Genomic DNA, 15,321 nt, shown 5'->3' with positions numbered 1-15,321 from the left:
TGAACCAACTGTATACTACCTACAAGAAATCCACCATAAAGACATATATAGATAAAAAGAGGATGATATACAAAGAACCATTCAATAACCAAAATAAAACTAAAATAACTATACTGGTATCTGAGAGTTGACTTTATAAATAGGAAATCCTCCTAATTACTGAAAGCAGAATTCCATGAAGAAGCATGGTATTTCCACGAATCACTTCGCCAGGTAGGTTACCGAGGAAGACTGCCATATTTGACTATATACTATGTATATGGATGAAAGAAATCTGAGAGACTTGAATAGAAAAAGTAAACAAACTTAAAACTGCAAAGCTAAAATTGAACTACTTGGGAGCTATGATCCACAGAATCAACATATTGTTGAATACCCCTCTAATGGGAATGAGTCCAACTTTGAGACTGTCTACCAGCAGTGTATGAGACTGTCTACCAGCAGTGTATGCTGCAGAGCCTTCTTAGAGAAGGCATGTTATAGTACACCTGTTCCTTCCTGCAGGCTCTGTGTGAGCCCCAGAGGTTCTGCAGTAAGGTTACAGCTGTTTCTTCACTTGAAATAATTGTAGATGGAAAGCAGTTATTGTATTTGACAAATAAAAATGTTTCATCCCGACAAAAATCTATATCTGTATATATAATATGGAATATTTTGAGGGAAAAAATTATTATTTACCAGTAAAGGATCAAGTTACCAATAAGATATAATGAGCCAAAACATGTACACATCTAACAAAGTGCTTAAAATACATAAGGCAAATAGTTATAAAATTGATGGAGCAAAACAGACAAAGCCACAATATAAGGGGTTACATTATGCTTTTCTCTCAGTAATAAAGCAAGCTGGAGACCAGAAAAGATGTAAACACTATGAACCAATTTGATCTAATTGATATTTATAAAACATCCCACTCAATAACAACAGAATAAAATTCTTCTCAAGTGCTCATGGAACTTTAATCAAGATAATCTAGACCGTGAAAGAAAACACAGGAAATTTAAAAGAACAGAAATCATGCAAATTATTTTTTTAACCCTAACAAATTAAATTAGAAGTTGACAACAAAAAGATATTAGAATATCTCCAAACACCTGATTCCAGGATTTACTATAAAGGCACAGAAATCGGGATGCCTGGGTGGCTCAGCAGTTGAGTGCCTGCCTTTGGCCCAGGGTGTGATCATGAAGACCTGGGATGGAGTCCCACATTGGGCTCCCTGCATGGAGCCTGCTTCTCTCTCTGCCTCTCTCTCTTTGTGTCTCTCATGAATAAATAAATAAAATCTTTAAAAAAAAATAAAGGGACAGAAATCAAGAATAAAGTAATGTATTGATAAAATGATAGACATAAAAACCAGTAGAACAGGATATAATGACACATAGATGGTCCACTGATTTTCCAACAAAGAGGAAATGACAATTTTATGGAGAAAGGATATTTATTTTTTTATTTGTTATTATTATATTTTAAAGATTTTATTTATTTATTCATGAGAGACACAGAGAAAGAGGGAGGCAGAGACACAGGCAGAGGGAGAAGCAGGCTCCATGCAGGGAGCCCGACATGGGACTGGATCCTCCGTCTCCAGGATCAGGCCCTGGACTGAAGGTGGCGCTAAACTCTGAGCCACCTGGGCTGCCCAAGAAAGGATATTTAGTGCAATAAATGGTGCTGAAATAATAGGATATTCATATGGAAAAAAAAAAAAAAGGTAAACCGTGGTTCATATCCTGCATCATAAACAAAAGTAAACTAAAAAATAAATCATAAACCTAAGTGTAAAATGTACAATTATGCAACTTATACAAGAAGGGTACCTGGGTGGCTCTGTTTGTTAAGCACCTGACTCTCAATTTTGGCTCAGGTCATGACCTCAGCATCATGAGATTGAGCCCTTCTTTGGGCTCCACATTCAGTGTGTAGTCTGCTTGTCCCTGTCCTTCTACTCTTCCCCACTTACACAAACTCTCTCAAATACATAAATAAAATCTTTAATAAAAAATAAAACTTATACAAGAAAAGATAGGAATAAATGTTTGCAATCTTGAGGGTGATGTTGAGTTCTTAGATCTAATATCAGAACACAATACATAAAAGAAAAAAATAGTAAATTGGCTTCCATAAGACTTAAACTTCTGTTCTTTGAAATTTACTTATTGGAGAATGAAAATATAAGACAGAAAGAGAAAAATATTCTTGAAATATATTTTTAAGTATGATCTTCTATCTAATATATAAAAGGAACTCTCTAAACACAATGATTAGAGAGCAATCAACCCAACTGAAATCAGGCAAAGACTTTTAAAAAATCCACTGCATCAAAGAGATAATGAAGGATAAGATTAGTTATCTGAAAGACAGGTCAGGAGAAAATATACATAGTGAGGCACAGAAAAAAATAAAAGTAGAGAAAATAACAGAAGTCTTGTGCAAAGCATAGTAAAAATCCTTTAAATCATCTAACTGGAGACCCAAAAGAAAGAAGAGAAAATATGGTTGAAGAATGTTTTTGAGGATAGAATGGCCAGCTACTTTCCAGTGCTGATGAAAAACATCAATTCAGAGATTCAAGAAACTGCCAGCCTCATGAAGGGTAAACATAAAACAACACCTAAGGACATTAGTAAAACTGATAAAAAGCAAAGACAAAAAGACGGTAAAACGACCATAGAAAAATGACGCATTTAGAGAACAATCATAAAACTTAAAGTTGATTTTCCAACTAACTATGGAAGCCAGATGAAAACAGAATGACATCATCAAAGTAATGAGATTAAAAAAAAAAAACAAAAAACTACCATCCTAGAATTTTATAACCAGAGAAAAAAATTCCTTCCATAATGATTACATTTTAAACAAACAGAAGTGATACCATCTTTCACCGGCTGACTTCTACTAAAATATATTGTAAGAGTTTAATTGGAAGTAAAATGACCCCTGACAGAATGTAACAACAAATGAAGAGCCCCATAAAAAAAAGAAAAATGTATGTAAATAGAAATGATTGTTGACTTTAGACAACAAGAAATACTTTCTTGGGTGCTTAAAATATATGTGGAAATAAACTTCATTACAACAATAATACAAAGATGTGAGAGGGTAAATGGAATTGATATTGTCTAAAACTTTGGTATTTTCCTGGAAGTGGTCAAGTATTAATTTGCATAAGACTTTACTTTTTTACTTTTTAAAAATTTTTGCCTAAGATTTTATTAGGTAAAATATCCCTATTGTAAATTACAAGGCAACCATTAAAGGATAGGGAAATAATGTAGACCTAACTAGTTAATAGAGGGAAAAGTTAAATAATAAAGATATTTGTCAATCAATAAAACAGAAGAGAAAATAGGGCAATCGATAAAAAAGGGGTATAAAATGAGAGTGGTGTGCAAAGAGAGAACACATACTAGGTTATGGTTTTAAATACAATTAGAGTTGTAACATATTAAGTGTATGTAAGCTATATAATACAATTTGAACACTAAGATTGACAAATTATTACAAGTTCAATAATTCAATAAATTCAATATAAGCTGTTTATTTTTATTTTTTTTAGATTTTATTTATTCATGAGAGAGAGAGGGGAAGAGAGAGAGATGCAGAAACACAGGCAGAGGGAGAAGCAGGCTCCATGCAGGAAGCCCGACGTGGGACGGACTCGATCCCAGGTCTTCAGGATCCCACCCTGGGCTGAAGGCAGTGCTAAACCACTGAGCCACTCAGGCTGCCCAAAATAAGCTGTTTATAAAAACAAATCTTAAATATAAGAAAACAGAAATGTTGGGAAAAAATAAGGGAAAAATTGAAACTATGCAAACATTAAACAAAAGATAGTTTCTGTAGCAATACTAATAACTTTCATAGAAGGCAAAAGCAAAACTAGAAATAAGTAGGATTATTTCATAATTATGAGTTCAATTTACAGTGAAGATAACACAGTTGTAAATTTGTATATATCAAATAACCCAACTTTAAAATATAAAAGTAAAAAATGTATAGAACCAAAAGGAGAGGTATTACAAATCAATGATTATAATGTGACACTGTTATAGCTCCTTCAATAACTTAAAAAAATTTTTTTTCCTTCAATAGCTTTTAGAATGAACAAACTCAAATGTTTCTATTTGACAAACTTGGAGCAGTTACTATTTGCTGCTAGGTTTTCCCCAAAGATGCAAGAAAAAGTATCTTTGTATTTTCTGTCTGATTATGGCAGCTGAGGTTGAATAGAGGAATAAAGGAATCCAAAAAAACACGAAGGAACTCATGCTGCAACTCAGGTATAACTTTATAAATGGTGAAGAGCCTTTTCCAAAAAAAGAATCTAAAATTTGAATATTCATGAGAAAATAAAATTCAGTAAGAATATAGAAAATCTGAATAACACAATTAATACACTGCACAAAATGACAGAAAACATAGTCCTCTCAGGTACACATACATTTTATACAAAAATTGGCCTGATTCTGGGCCAGTAAGGAAGTCTTAAGAAATTTTTAAAAATTGAAATACTGTATACAATTTTATTTTGCCACAGAAGAGTAAAGCTAGAATTTGATGTCAAAACAACTAAAAATATCAAACTACTTAGAAATTAAACACATGTAATTAACTCAAGAACAAAAACCCAGAATTTAGAAAATAAGATAAATGATTTTCAAACTGTGGGATATAGGGAAATCAGTGCTTAGAGGGAAATTTATAGTCTTAAATGCATTTCCTAGAAAGAATATAGGCTAAAATTGAGTTAGCTCAGCTTCTATTTTAAGAAGCTATGGAAAAGAACTCTACAAACAAACCTAAAGAAAGTAGAAACAAGTAAATAATAAAAATAACAGCATAAATCAAAGCAATATAAAACAGGGGATCAAAAGGTATAAGCTTCCTGTTATAAAATAAATAAGTCCTGTAGATGTAATGTAGAGCATGGTGACTATAGTTAATAATACTGTAGTGTGTATTTAAAAGTGGCTAAGAGAGTAGATCTTAAAAGTTCTTATCATAAAACATTTTTTTAACTATGTGAGATGATGGATATTAACTAGACTTAACTGTGGTGATCACTTTACAATAAACATATATTGAATCATTATATTGTACACTTGAAACTAATATTGTCACATGTCAATTACATCTCAATAAAACAATAGGAATTAAAAAGTTCAGCAAAAAATAAAGCTGATTCTTTGAAAGTATTAAGAAAAAATTACAAATTATTACATCAGGAATGAAAAACTGGACACTACTCTGACACAATTCTCACTAGAAGGGTAACTGAAAGATTCAAGTGAGCAACTTTCTAACACTACAGTTAGTAATTTAGATAATATGAAAAAAGATTCTAGGAAAACAGAAGAAATAGAAGTTTTAAGTAGCTCTATTTATGTAAAAGATATTTCATCATTAAAAAACAATAAGGGAAATTCCACAACAAGATGGCTTTACTGGTGAATTTTCCCATATATTTAAAAATGAGGGGTACCTGAAGGGCATTTAAGTGTCTGACTTTTAATTTTGGCTCAAGTCATTATCTCAGGATTTGAAATTGAGCCCAACATGGGGCTCCATGCCGAGCAATGAGACTGCTTAAGATTCTCTCCCTCTCTCTCTCCCCCTCCTCCCGACTCACACACACATGCTTGCACTCTCTCTCTCTCTCTCAAAAAAAATTATTTTTAAAATAAAAATTAAATCACATCATCATGTACTAACTGTTGCAAAATACAGAAAAAAGGAATGCATACCTATTCTTTTTATGAAATGAGATTCATGTTAAATCTTGACAAGGACATTAAAAACAAAAAAGCGAAGACTGATCCTTATGACATTAGAGGGAAAAGTCTAAAATATGATATTAATAAATTTAATACAGAGGCATAGACAATGATAATATGACAGCATCAAGTGACACTCATCTTAGGAATACAAGATGGTTTATCATTTGATAACTGATCACTTTGGTTTATCACCTTAACTGAAAAGAAAAAAATAAATGATAGCTTGATAGATGCCGAAAAAGCATTTGACAAAAGTCACCATTCTTTCATGATACAAATTTCTGGTAAACCAAGACTAAAAGGAAAATTCCTATTTTGATAGAGTAACTATTGAAAACCAATAGAAATTATTAAAAGATTTTTCCCAGAATCAAGGATCAGGCAAAGTTATCTGCTATTATCAGTTGATTTCAATTTTATGCTAGAGATTTAGTCAGTACAGGAAGCAAAAAAATATATTATAAAGATTAGAAAAGAATAAAAAGAGAATGCCATTATTTGCAAATGTCCTTTTTAGTGTCTTCAGGAAATTGAAATACAAAAGCCGCTAGGTATAAGATTAATATACAAGAATTAGTTATAATTCTATGCAACCATTACATACAAATTAATAATAAATTTATAAAACTGTCATTTACAATAATATATAAAATATCAAATAGGAATAAATCTAGCACATAATGTCAAAAATAATGTATACCAAAAACTATGATACATTAACGTGAGAAGAAAAGAAGATTTTGCTAAATGGAGAAATATGCCATCTTCATGGATGTGAAGATTCAACATTGCAAAGATATTGACTATCCCTGAAATGTTCCATAAATTTAATGTAAGAAGAATATAACCAATTTTTGGAAACTGATAAGCTAATTATAAAACAACTGGAGAAATGGTTTAGCTAAAGGTCCAAAAAAAGAGAAATCTTAAAGAAGAAAATACAACTGAAAAAGGTCTATTACTAGATGTCAAGATGTACCTTAATCACACATACATCAAATAACAAAAGTGGAATTATGAAACAGTATTGAAGAATAGCAAAAAATTAAAAATTATGGGCAGCCCGGTTGGCTCAGCAGTTTAGCGCTGCCTTCAGCCCAGGGCCTGATCCTGGAGACCTGGGATCGAGTCCCACGTCAGGCTCCCTGCATGGAGCCTGCTTTTCCCTCTGCCTGTGTCTCTTCCTCTCTCTCTCTCTGTGTGCATCTGTCATGAATACATAAATAAAATCTTTTAAAAAATTAAAAATTATTTTAAAAATTGATTATATGCTTAGATAAATATTTTTTGAATAAGTCTCAAAAACTCTAAATATAAAGAAAAAATTGGGAACCCGGTCTCAATAAGTTAGTATTTTCCATGCAACAAAGGATACCATATACCTTTTAAAAAATGAGATAAACTATAGAAATGTATTTGCATATAAACATAGGTAGGTTGATATACAGAGTGTTTTAAAAATCTTGTGAATCGATAACAAAATAACTCAATAGAAAAATAATCAAGTGATAAGTATGGGAAATAAATAGAAAAGAAAACCTAAATAGCCAATAAATACATGAAAAAGTGATTAATCTCACCAGGATTCATGCAAATGTAATTTGAAGCAACAGTCAGATACAGTTTTGCATTCATTGAATTGGTAAAAATTTTAAAATCTTGATAACATCAAGTGTTGGCAAGAACAGGGTGCATCTTTGTGGGAGCAGGGATCTCTACATGGTGGTGGTGGAAATGTATTTTGATACATTAGAGAATAGTTTGGCACTAATTTCCACTAAGACTGAAGATGCGCATGCCCAATAATTCCACTTTCAGAGTTGGTGTTGTTTAGTACACACTGAACTAATGAAAAACTGGGAAACAATATAAAACAAATGGATAAATTGTGGCATGTTATTGGCTGGGAGAGAGATCTTCCAACTTCAGAGTAATTGTAACTTCAGAGAAGGGAGAGAGGGGGGATGTATAGTCACAATGATAATGAAGATGAGGGGATGATTTTCAATGTTATATGTAAATATAAAAGTTAATACTTGCAACCTCTGGGTGTTTTCACAGATATTTCTTACCTTTTTAAGTTGAAATGTTTTATAAGCAGAAAGAAAAACTTGTTCTAGGATAACAGCAGTTTGAGTGGGGAGGTGGGAGGCAGTTGAAGGAATGGAGCTGATGAAATTGACCTGTCTTGGCACTTGATTAATGAGAGAAAATGGAGGAGTAAAGAGTGAAGGGGAAGGGAGAGGGGTGGGAGAGATGGAGAGAGATCAAAGACGAAACTGCAGTGTAAATGTTAGGGGAGTGGGTAGGGAGTGGGTGAGGAGTGGGTGGGGAATGGCTGGACTGGGCACAATAGTGCTATTAACAAAACCAGAGAATGTGGGGCAGGACTCTCAGAAAGGAGAGGATGAGTTTCATTTTTGAAGAGTGACTCATGGATACTGATAAGACACCCAATTATAGATGTAGTTGATAGTGGCCAAAATGGGGAGAGAAATTAAGGATGAAGCTGTAGTGTTTGAAAGCAACAAAATTGATAATGCAGGCCATGAGTTAGCTAAGTTTCCAAGGACATGAGGATTCAGAGAGGAAGAAAAAGAACCAGTACCAAATCTTTGGCATGACCATGACACTGGAGTATTGGCCTCTGAAGGGACACAACACACAGTGGGGAATTGCGAGAGGCTGGCCCAGAAGCCAGGCCATAAAAGAACTTCACAAAGGGGTGACCATTGGTGTTCATGGGATGGAGACTTGAAAGAGGGAGAGAAGGCAGGTAAAGCTGCTTTGTGTAGCAACTAGGGGGTCCCTGATGACTTGAGGATGCTGAGAAAGAAGGGAGAGGCAATGGTGGCTATCAGGGTGGCGGTCTGGCTACTAAGTGTACGCAGTAAGGATCAGGGGGCCTAAAGGAGCCACTGCTTCCTGGACGAGTGTCAGCTGAGAGGTGACATTCTATCCATTCTGGTTGCTCCTCCTGAGACTGGCCTTCTTCCAGACTTGGTGAGGGCTCCTCCAGGGGTTGTCATCCTCTCACCTTCCTCCTGTGGGATCTTAGCTGAAGAGCATTGGGGAACCGACTGAGAAATAAAACTGTTTATCCCAGCCCTGCATAAATAAATGTCACTTCGCTATTCCCTGCATCTGAATCGCTGATAGCCTATATTCTGCTGATCTTGTTTATCCTTGAAGCTGTCCTCAAACATTTCCCAGTCTCCTGAATTGCATACAAATGGATGAATATTTGAAAAAGTGTGATTGCTGTTGTTTGTTATTTTGTCCTGCCACTGTGCTTTCTTTTACCATCTGGACTGGAGGTGGACTTGTTAAAAAAAAAAAAAAAAAAAACAACACCCAGAAAGGACAGTCTCACGAATTTGAGCCTACAAGAGAGAAGGAAGTCCTTAGTCTCTCCCCCAGAAAACAGATCTTTACAGAGTTTCCTGGCCAAACATGCAGCCAAGATGTTGCTAAATCTGGGAAGCTTATCAAGTGCAAACTGTGAGCCTTCTCCTCACAACTGTGTTCAACTACACATGGTCTGTTTGTTGCTTTAAATGAACATCACAGGAATAATCACAACAGACACCTGTATGGCACTGTGCACTTTTCGAATTATTTCCACATGCAAGAGATAATTTCATCTTCCCAACAAACCTGTAAGGTTCTGAGACTCTGAGAGGTTACATGGTCAAGATGCAAAGCAAGGCAAGTGTTGGGGCCAGGTCTCTGCTGCCCACCCAGTGCTCTGCAACACTGTGGTGTGTCTTCATTAGATTCCAGATCGAAGACTTTAGATATCTGACTTTGTCCACAACAGCAGGCAGCCAGGAGGAAATGAAAAGGTAAACATTCATCTCATGCTGATAGATGTATAACCAATTCACCATTTCTTTGTGCAAACCCATTCACCATTACTTTGGAATCAAGTATATTCACCAGAGCCTCCCTTCAAGGAGAGCATTATTTGTTTGGAGGAAATTGCTTGGCAAACCAATCATGCTGGAGGCTTGGTTCCCAATGGAGCTTGGGCTTGCCCTGAATGAGGAAAGGAACTTTTTGGTTGATTCACAAAGAAAGAGGAAGTGAGAAAGGAAAAATAATAGGGCAGAGATGGGGAAAGACAGAAGGCTTTATGTTTTATATTATGACCTTTCCTTGATCTCTCAAATCTAAATTATAAATCTCATGGAATTCTTGAGGTGAATGAGTGGTTTGAAGACAAGAGATGGATGAGTGGTTTGAAGACAAGAGATGGATATTTTGTGTTCATATTTAAGAAGATTAAGTCATTTTGGGGCTGAGAGAAAAGTAGGAGCTCAATTAGGATGCCAGAAAAATTGTGAGGACCTTTCTGGATTGTGATAGGCTATGGATTTGGGATTTAGGCCAAGTTCAGCTGCATTTCTGAAGAGTAGGAGGCCTCAGCAAGCACATGGATTGCTTCAGAAATTAGAGAGCATTTTCAAAGTCTGTGTTTGCATGTCTTTGATCCTCTAATTCAATAGACAAAAGAAAACAATTATATATGGGTACATATGCATAATGTATAATATGTATAGTAACTGACTTATTCAAGAAAAATGTGTCATAGTAACATAGAATCTCAGTTTAAGTGAGGAAGAACATTATACTTTTCATTGTACTTCCTTCTAAAGGCAACATTGGCTAACACTGAGTAGCTGCTTATTGGAGACATTTAGGAAGATGCTGATAATATCTGCTAAGAACATTGTAAAGACAATCTTCACTACAAGAGCACTGATTTTCATCAACTATAAAATGGGTCCCTCATTACTTTTTTTAATTAGAAGAGAAAAATGAGGGGCTTTGAAGTCATCAGAAATACTATCCACAGTAATTTCCAAACCTTAACAACAAAAAAAGATGAGCATAGCAAAGAATTAAAATACAATTTGGCCTTCAACTTCAATTCCTGACAAAGTTATTTTCTCCACTAATTGCCTAATATTTATTCTTTGTCTCTGACTGTTTGGATTCTGAAAGAACGAGCTTGAGAAGGTTCAATACACACATAAGATCCATTTTAGATCTTTCACACTAAAGATAGACTTTCTCTTTATTCCTTCCTCATTATTACGAAGAAGAGATATGTGCCTAGTATTCCTTGCAAGAAAGATATTTTGTAAAGGTGCTTCACTTGCTGGAAAACTCTAGGATGAAAATAAAACAAAGAAACCTCCAAAAGAACAAAAACAACAAGAAAACCCTTCTTTCAGTTTGTCTGCTTACACTGGAATGTGGAACTGAGTACAGCCCAGAGACTTGGTTCCGGGTAAAGAAGGAAGGCAGGCGGAATTGGCACCATGCAGCCTGTGAAAATTGTGGAATGTGGGGAAGAGTTGTAAAATTTAAAGTCATATTGATAAAATCATCAGCTTCAACTACTTAAGACAGGAAGGAGGCAAGCATAGGGAGAATTGGCCCTGCAATGAAGGGAGTGAGAGAGGAAGGAAAAAGAAGAATATGAAGGGAAGCCACAGAGGAGCAAGGGATATGAAAAGTATATTGGTTTCCTTTTTGCTGCTGCAATAAATTACCACAAACTTAGTGGCTTAAAGTAACACACATGTATTATCTTATAGTGCTGGAGGTCAGAAGTCCAAAATCAGTCTCAGAGGGCTAGAATCAAGGTATTGGCAGGGCTGTGTTTCTTCTGGAAGCTCTAGGGGAGAATGCATTTCTTGCTTTTTCCAACTTCTATTAGTTGCTATTATTCCTTGGCTCCTGAATACATCTCCTGTTTCCATGGTCTAACTGGCTTATCAGATTCTAACTTTCCTGTGTCCCTTTTAAAAGGACCCCTGAGATTACATTGGACCCATTTGGATAATCCAGGATAATCTTCCCTTCTCAAGATCCTTGGTTTAATCACATCCACAGAGTCCTTTTCATCATAGAAGGTAATTAACAAGGTTCTGGGATTAGAAAGTAGGGGGTAGGCTTGATCCAGCCTGTTACAGAAGGTGTTCAAAAAATATCATAAAGAATGTTTGTGATCATAATTAAGTAGATGAATGGACATGTAAGGACACAAGGAACAACCAGCCCAATTATCCTGGAAACCTTCATATAGGGTGAATAGGTGATGACAATACATACTGGTAGAATGCCTGTTTTGTGTCAGGGGCATGTTAGGGATTTGGGGGAAGAGAGACTTTTGATCCTAGTTATGGGGTAAATATCTTGTGTTTTCTGTCCTTTCCTTGCCACGTTGCCATTCTTTTTTTTTTTTTTTTTAAGATTTTATGTATTTATTCATGGGAGACAAAGAGAGAGAGGCAGAGACACAGGCAGAGGGAAAAGCAGGTGCCTTGTGGGGAGCCCAATGTGGGACTCCATCCCAGGACCCGGAGATCACAACCTGAGCCAGACAGATGCTCAACCACTGAGCCACCCAGTTGCCTTGCCACTTTGCCATTCTTTTCTTATCCTGGAAAATGATTTAACTTTAAGTTCTATACTCAGGCATTCACTCCCTTCAGGGAGCTTTCAATGAGCCACTATACTCCCCTGTGAAACAGGGCATTCTCTGGTCTCACTTCTTTTAAAAGAAGAGGAATATTATTCTTTCTAAAACCAAGGGAAGCAGACTCCATGAAAATAATTTGTAAAGTGAGTCTCTGAATTTCCCCTATTCCTCTCAGTTAGGTTCAACGACTAATTCTGTTGAGGTAGTATGGAGAAAAGAAAGAGAAAGATGTCAAAAATAATTACAGTAACTGTATTACAGTGACCTATTTTCTTACCACCTAGCATGGTAAACCTATATGATTTTCCATGTGTCAAGTAGAGACTTAGGGATGTGATGAGCCAACTTGCTGATACTCTACTACAGAGGAGGACAATCCCAGCACCTGAAAGTTGTAAGACAATCCACTTGTGTTGTAATCTGTGGAATGGAGGGACGTTAGAGTCAAACTGGAACTAGATCTCCCTTATCAGAAAACTGAGTAATGCAGAAATCTCTGTAAGCCCTCCTTCAAGAACGTGCAGAAGTGCTACATGTGACTGTACATTCATCCATCCAGGATATTCTACCTACAAACATGCCCACCACAGGGAATCCCTGGGTGGCTCAGTGGTTTAGCACCTGTCTTTGGCCCAGGGCATGATCCTGGAGTGCCAGAACCAAGTCCCGTGTCGGGCTCCCTGCATAGAGCCTGCTTCTCCCTCTGCCTGTGTCTCTGCCTCTCTCTCTCTCTCTCTTTCTCTCTGTCTATCATGAATAAATAAAATCTTTAAACAAAACAAAACAAAACAAAAAACATGCCCACCACATAGTGGATATCAACAATGTGCCAGCAATGCAGAGAACATCCACAGCCAGTCTATTTAGATGCAGAAGTAACAATTATAAGCTCAGTTAAGTAAAGACTTACTTGACCTTTTCTATTTCCTTCCACAAATCTCCAACAGAGAGTGAACTGGTATCTAGAAGACGAAGGGGAAAAGGCATGCATGAGCCCTATTACCTCCTATCTCCATAAAGAGGGGACAAGGAGAACATTGAGTCAGATCTGAAATGAAAACTTTAAAAATAAATAGAAACGAGTTTTAAATACAAGAATGACAAGGTTCTAATAAGTATAAATGTCTGAAAACTTAGAGAATCTGGCCAACATGTTATTAAAGAAGGCTATCATTGGAATAAACCATTTCGTTTATATGCCCAAGAAGTTGGGTCCAGTTAATAAACTGGTTACATAAGGATTTAGGATATAAAATTATACTTAATTGTTTGCTCTCATTCTCAGCTCCTTGAGGTCAGAGAATATGGCACCATGGGGACAGTTTAATTGCAAGGGACCTAAACCTGCTCCAATTACTTCACCAAAAAATATGTTTATTATAAGCAAAGACACATCACTGAAATACAGAAAGAAAGGAAAAAGCAAGCCTTGTGGACAAGAAAATTTTGGGTACTCTGGCAACTGGGGGTTCAGGTTCAATAACCTTCAAAGTAATGCTCCACCAATAATGAAACTCAGCCAGCATTTGGCTCAGATTCTTTTACTTAAAATGAGACAGAGATAGAGATAGAAAGGAGGGTAAACAGACTTAGCCAAGCTTATAAATTTATTCAGTTAACGTTGAATGAGGAATTGGTATGATTATGAGTAGCCAGTTCAAGTCATACAAACATTATAGAGGCATTTAATAAATGGAATTTGTTTAGCTTGAGAATCTTAGATTTTACTGGTTTATAATAATCACAGTATCTCAATAACTAGAATGTAAAGGTCTTCCACTTGTCTTGAAGGGGTGCATTTGGAAGAGAGATATATAAGAAAGCCCTACATCCCATTTCTTGTCTTTCATAATTAATATGTTCTTTGTTTCAGCATTTTACTAGAATTGCAGCAACCAGCTGCAATGTCAGGAACTAATCAGCTTGCTGCTGCAATCTTTCCACCCACGTTGGAGATATTTATCCTGAGAAATTTCTTTTCTTCTTTTCATGATACTTAAGTACCTTGTAAAAATCAGTTTGTTGACATGGCACATCACATAAACCCCCAACAGAATTAAGAAAACAGCCCAAATGGGTAGCCATGAAGTCAAAGGTAAGAGTGGGAGGTGGAAAGAGCCTGTCCCCTCAAGGAGTTGCATCAGAAAAATGTGAATTTCTTTGTTATCCATGTCCTTGACTCCAGAAATTCTAATAAACTCCAATGCTATGTAATTCTACATTATACCTGCTCATAGCCTCTCCAGAACACTACTTCACTGGATCAGCATCTGTAGTGCTGGGAAAGAATAAAACTGAGCACATCTCAACTGGGTCAGGTATTACCTGTTGATGGTTAAGGGAATGCAAGATGATAGAGGATAGTGACTATACAATGAAAGAGAAAAATATCCACCAGAGTGGCTTCGATTCCAGACTTTCTCAAATGAGGAAAATTCCAGACTAGCTCTTCTAAGGTTGTCCTTATACGGTTGTTCTAAAGTTAAGTGTTTTGTCTTCAAGCGTTATTTATAGAGGAGTTCAAGTTCACATAAGTTATTTATGTTTTTAAATTCACAGAGTTCTACATAAACGTTGATAGAGATAGGAAGAGACGAAGCATATGGAAGTGTCACAGGGAAGGTTCTTCCATCAAGAAGGCAGATCTAAACTTAGATGTTGGATGATGATGGAAAAATACAGCATAGTAAGCCCTTCCTCTTCTGACAGAGTGCCAATTTGTGACTCTCTTGGATTGATGAGAAACTCTGATCTCAGAACCTCTGTAAACTCTCTTGCTTTTTATTTCCTATGCTTCAGACTCAAAAATTACATTGTCTTCAGTTATTCTTTCAAGGAAGATACAAGAGGCTACAAAGGAAAAAAAGATGCAGGAATGGGGAAATCAGAAAGTACCATCAAAGTCATTGTAAAGCAAGTACATATATATAACATACATCCAGACACACATATTTATATAGAAACGACAGTGAAGTGATAACAATAAAAAGAGCTCCTCAAGCTTCTAAACATGGAATAAGATACTAAAGTACATCTACTTTCATATTA

The 15,321-nt window shown here is 35.9% G+C and overlaps 1 long non-coding RNA gene across 2 annotated transcripts in view; it reads left to right on the top strand.

The window, feature by feature from the left end:
- Window positions 1–15,032, top strand: part of LOC140633323 (uncharacterized) — a 46,614-nt gene extending 31,582 nt beyond the window's left edge. For both annotated transcript variants that reach the window (XR_012030944.1, XR_012030943.1), the window contains 2 exons: window positions 11,601–11,704; window positions 14,833–15,032. This is a non-coding gene — a long non-coding RNA (uncharacterized lncRNA). The remainder of the gene's footprint in view (window positions 1–11,600; window positions 11,705–14,832) is intronic.
- Window positions 15,033–15,321: the final 289 nt, after the last annotated feature.

This window comes from Canis lupus, chromosome 5 (genome assembly GCF_048164855.1).
Source record: "Canis lupus baileyi chromosome 5, mCanLup2.hap1, whole genome shotgun sequence".
In the NCBI taxonomy this organism is placed as follows: domain Eukaryota; kingdom Metazoa; phylum Chordata; class Mammalia; order Carnivora; family Canidae; genus Canis; species Canis lupus.
The sequence above is the reverse complement of the archived record's forward strand: the minus strand, read 5'-3'. Positions and strand labels throughout refer to the sequence as shown.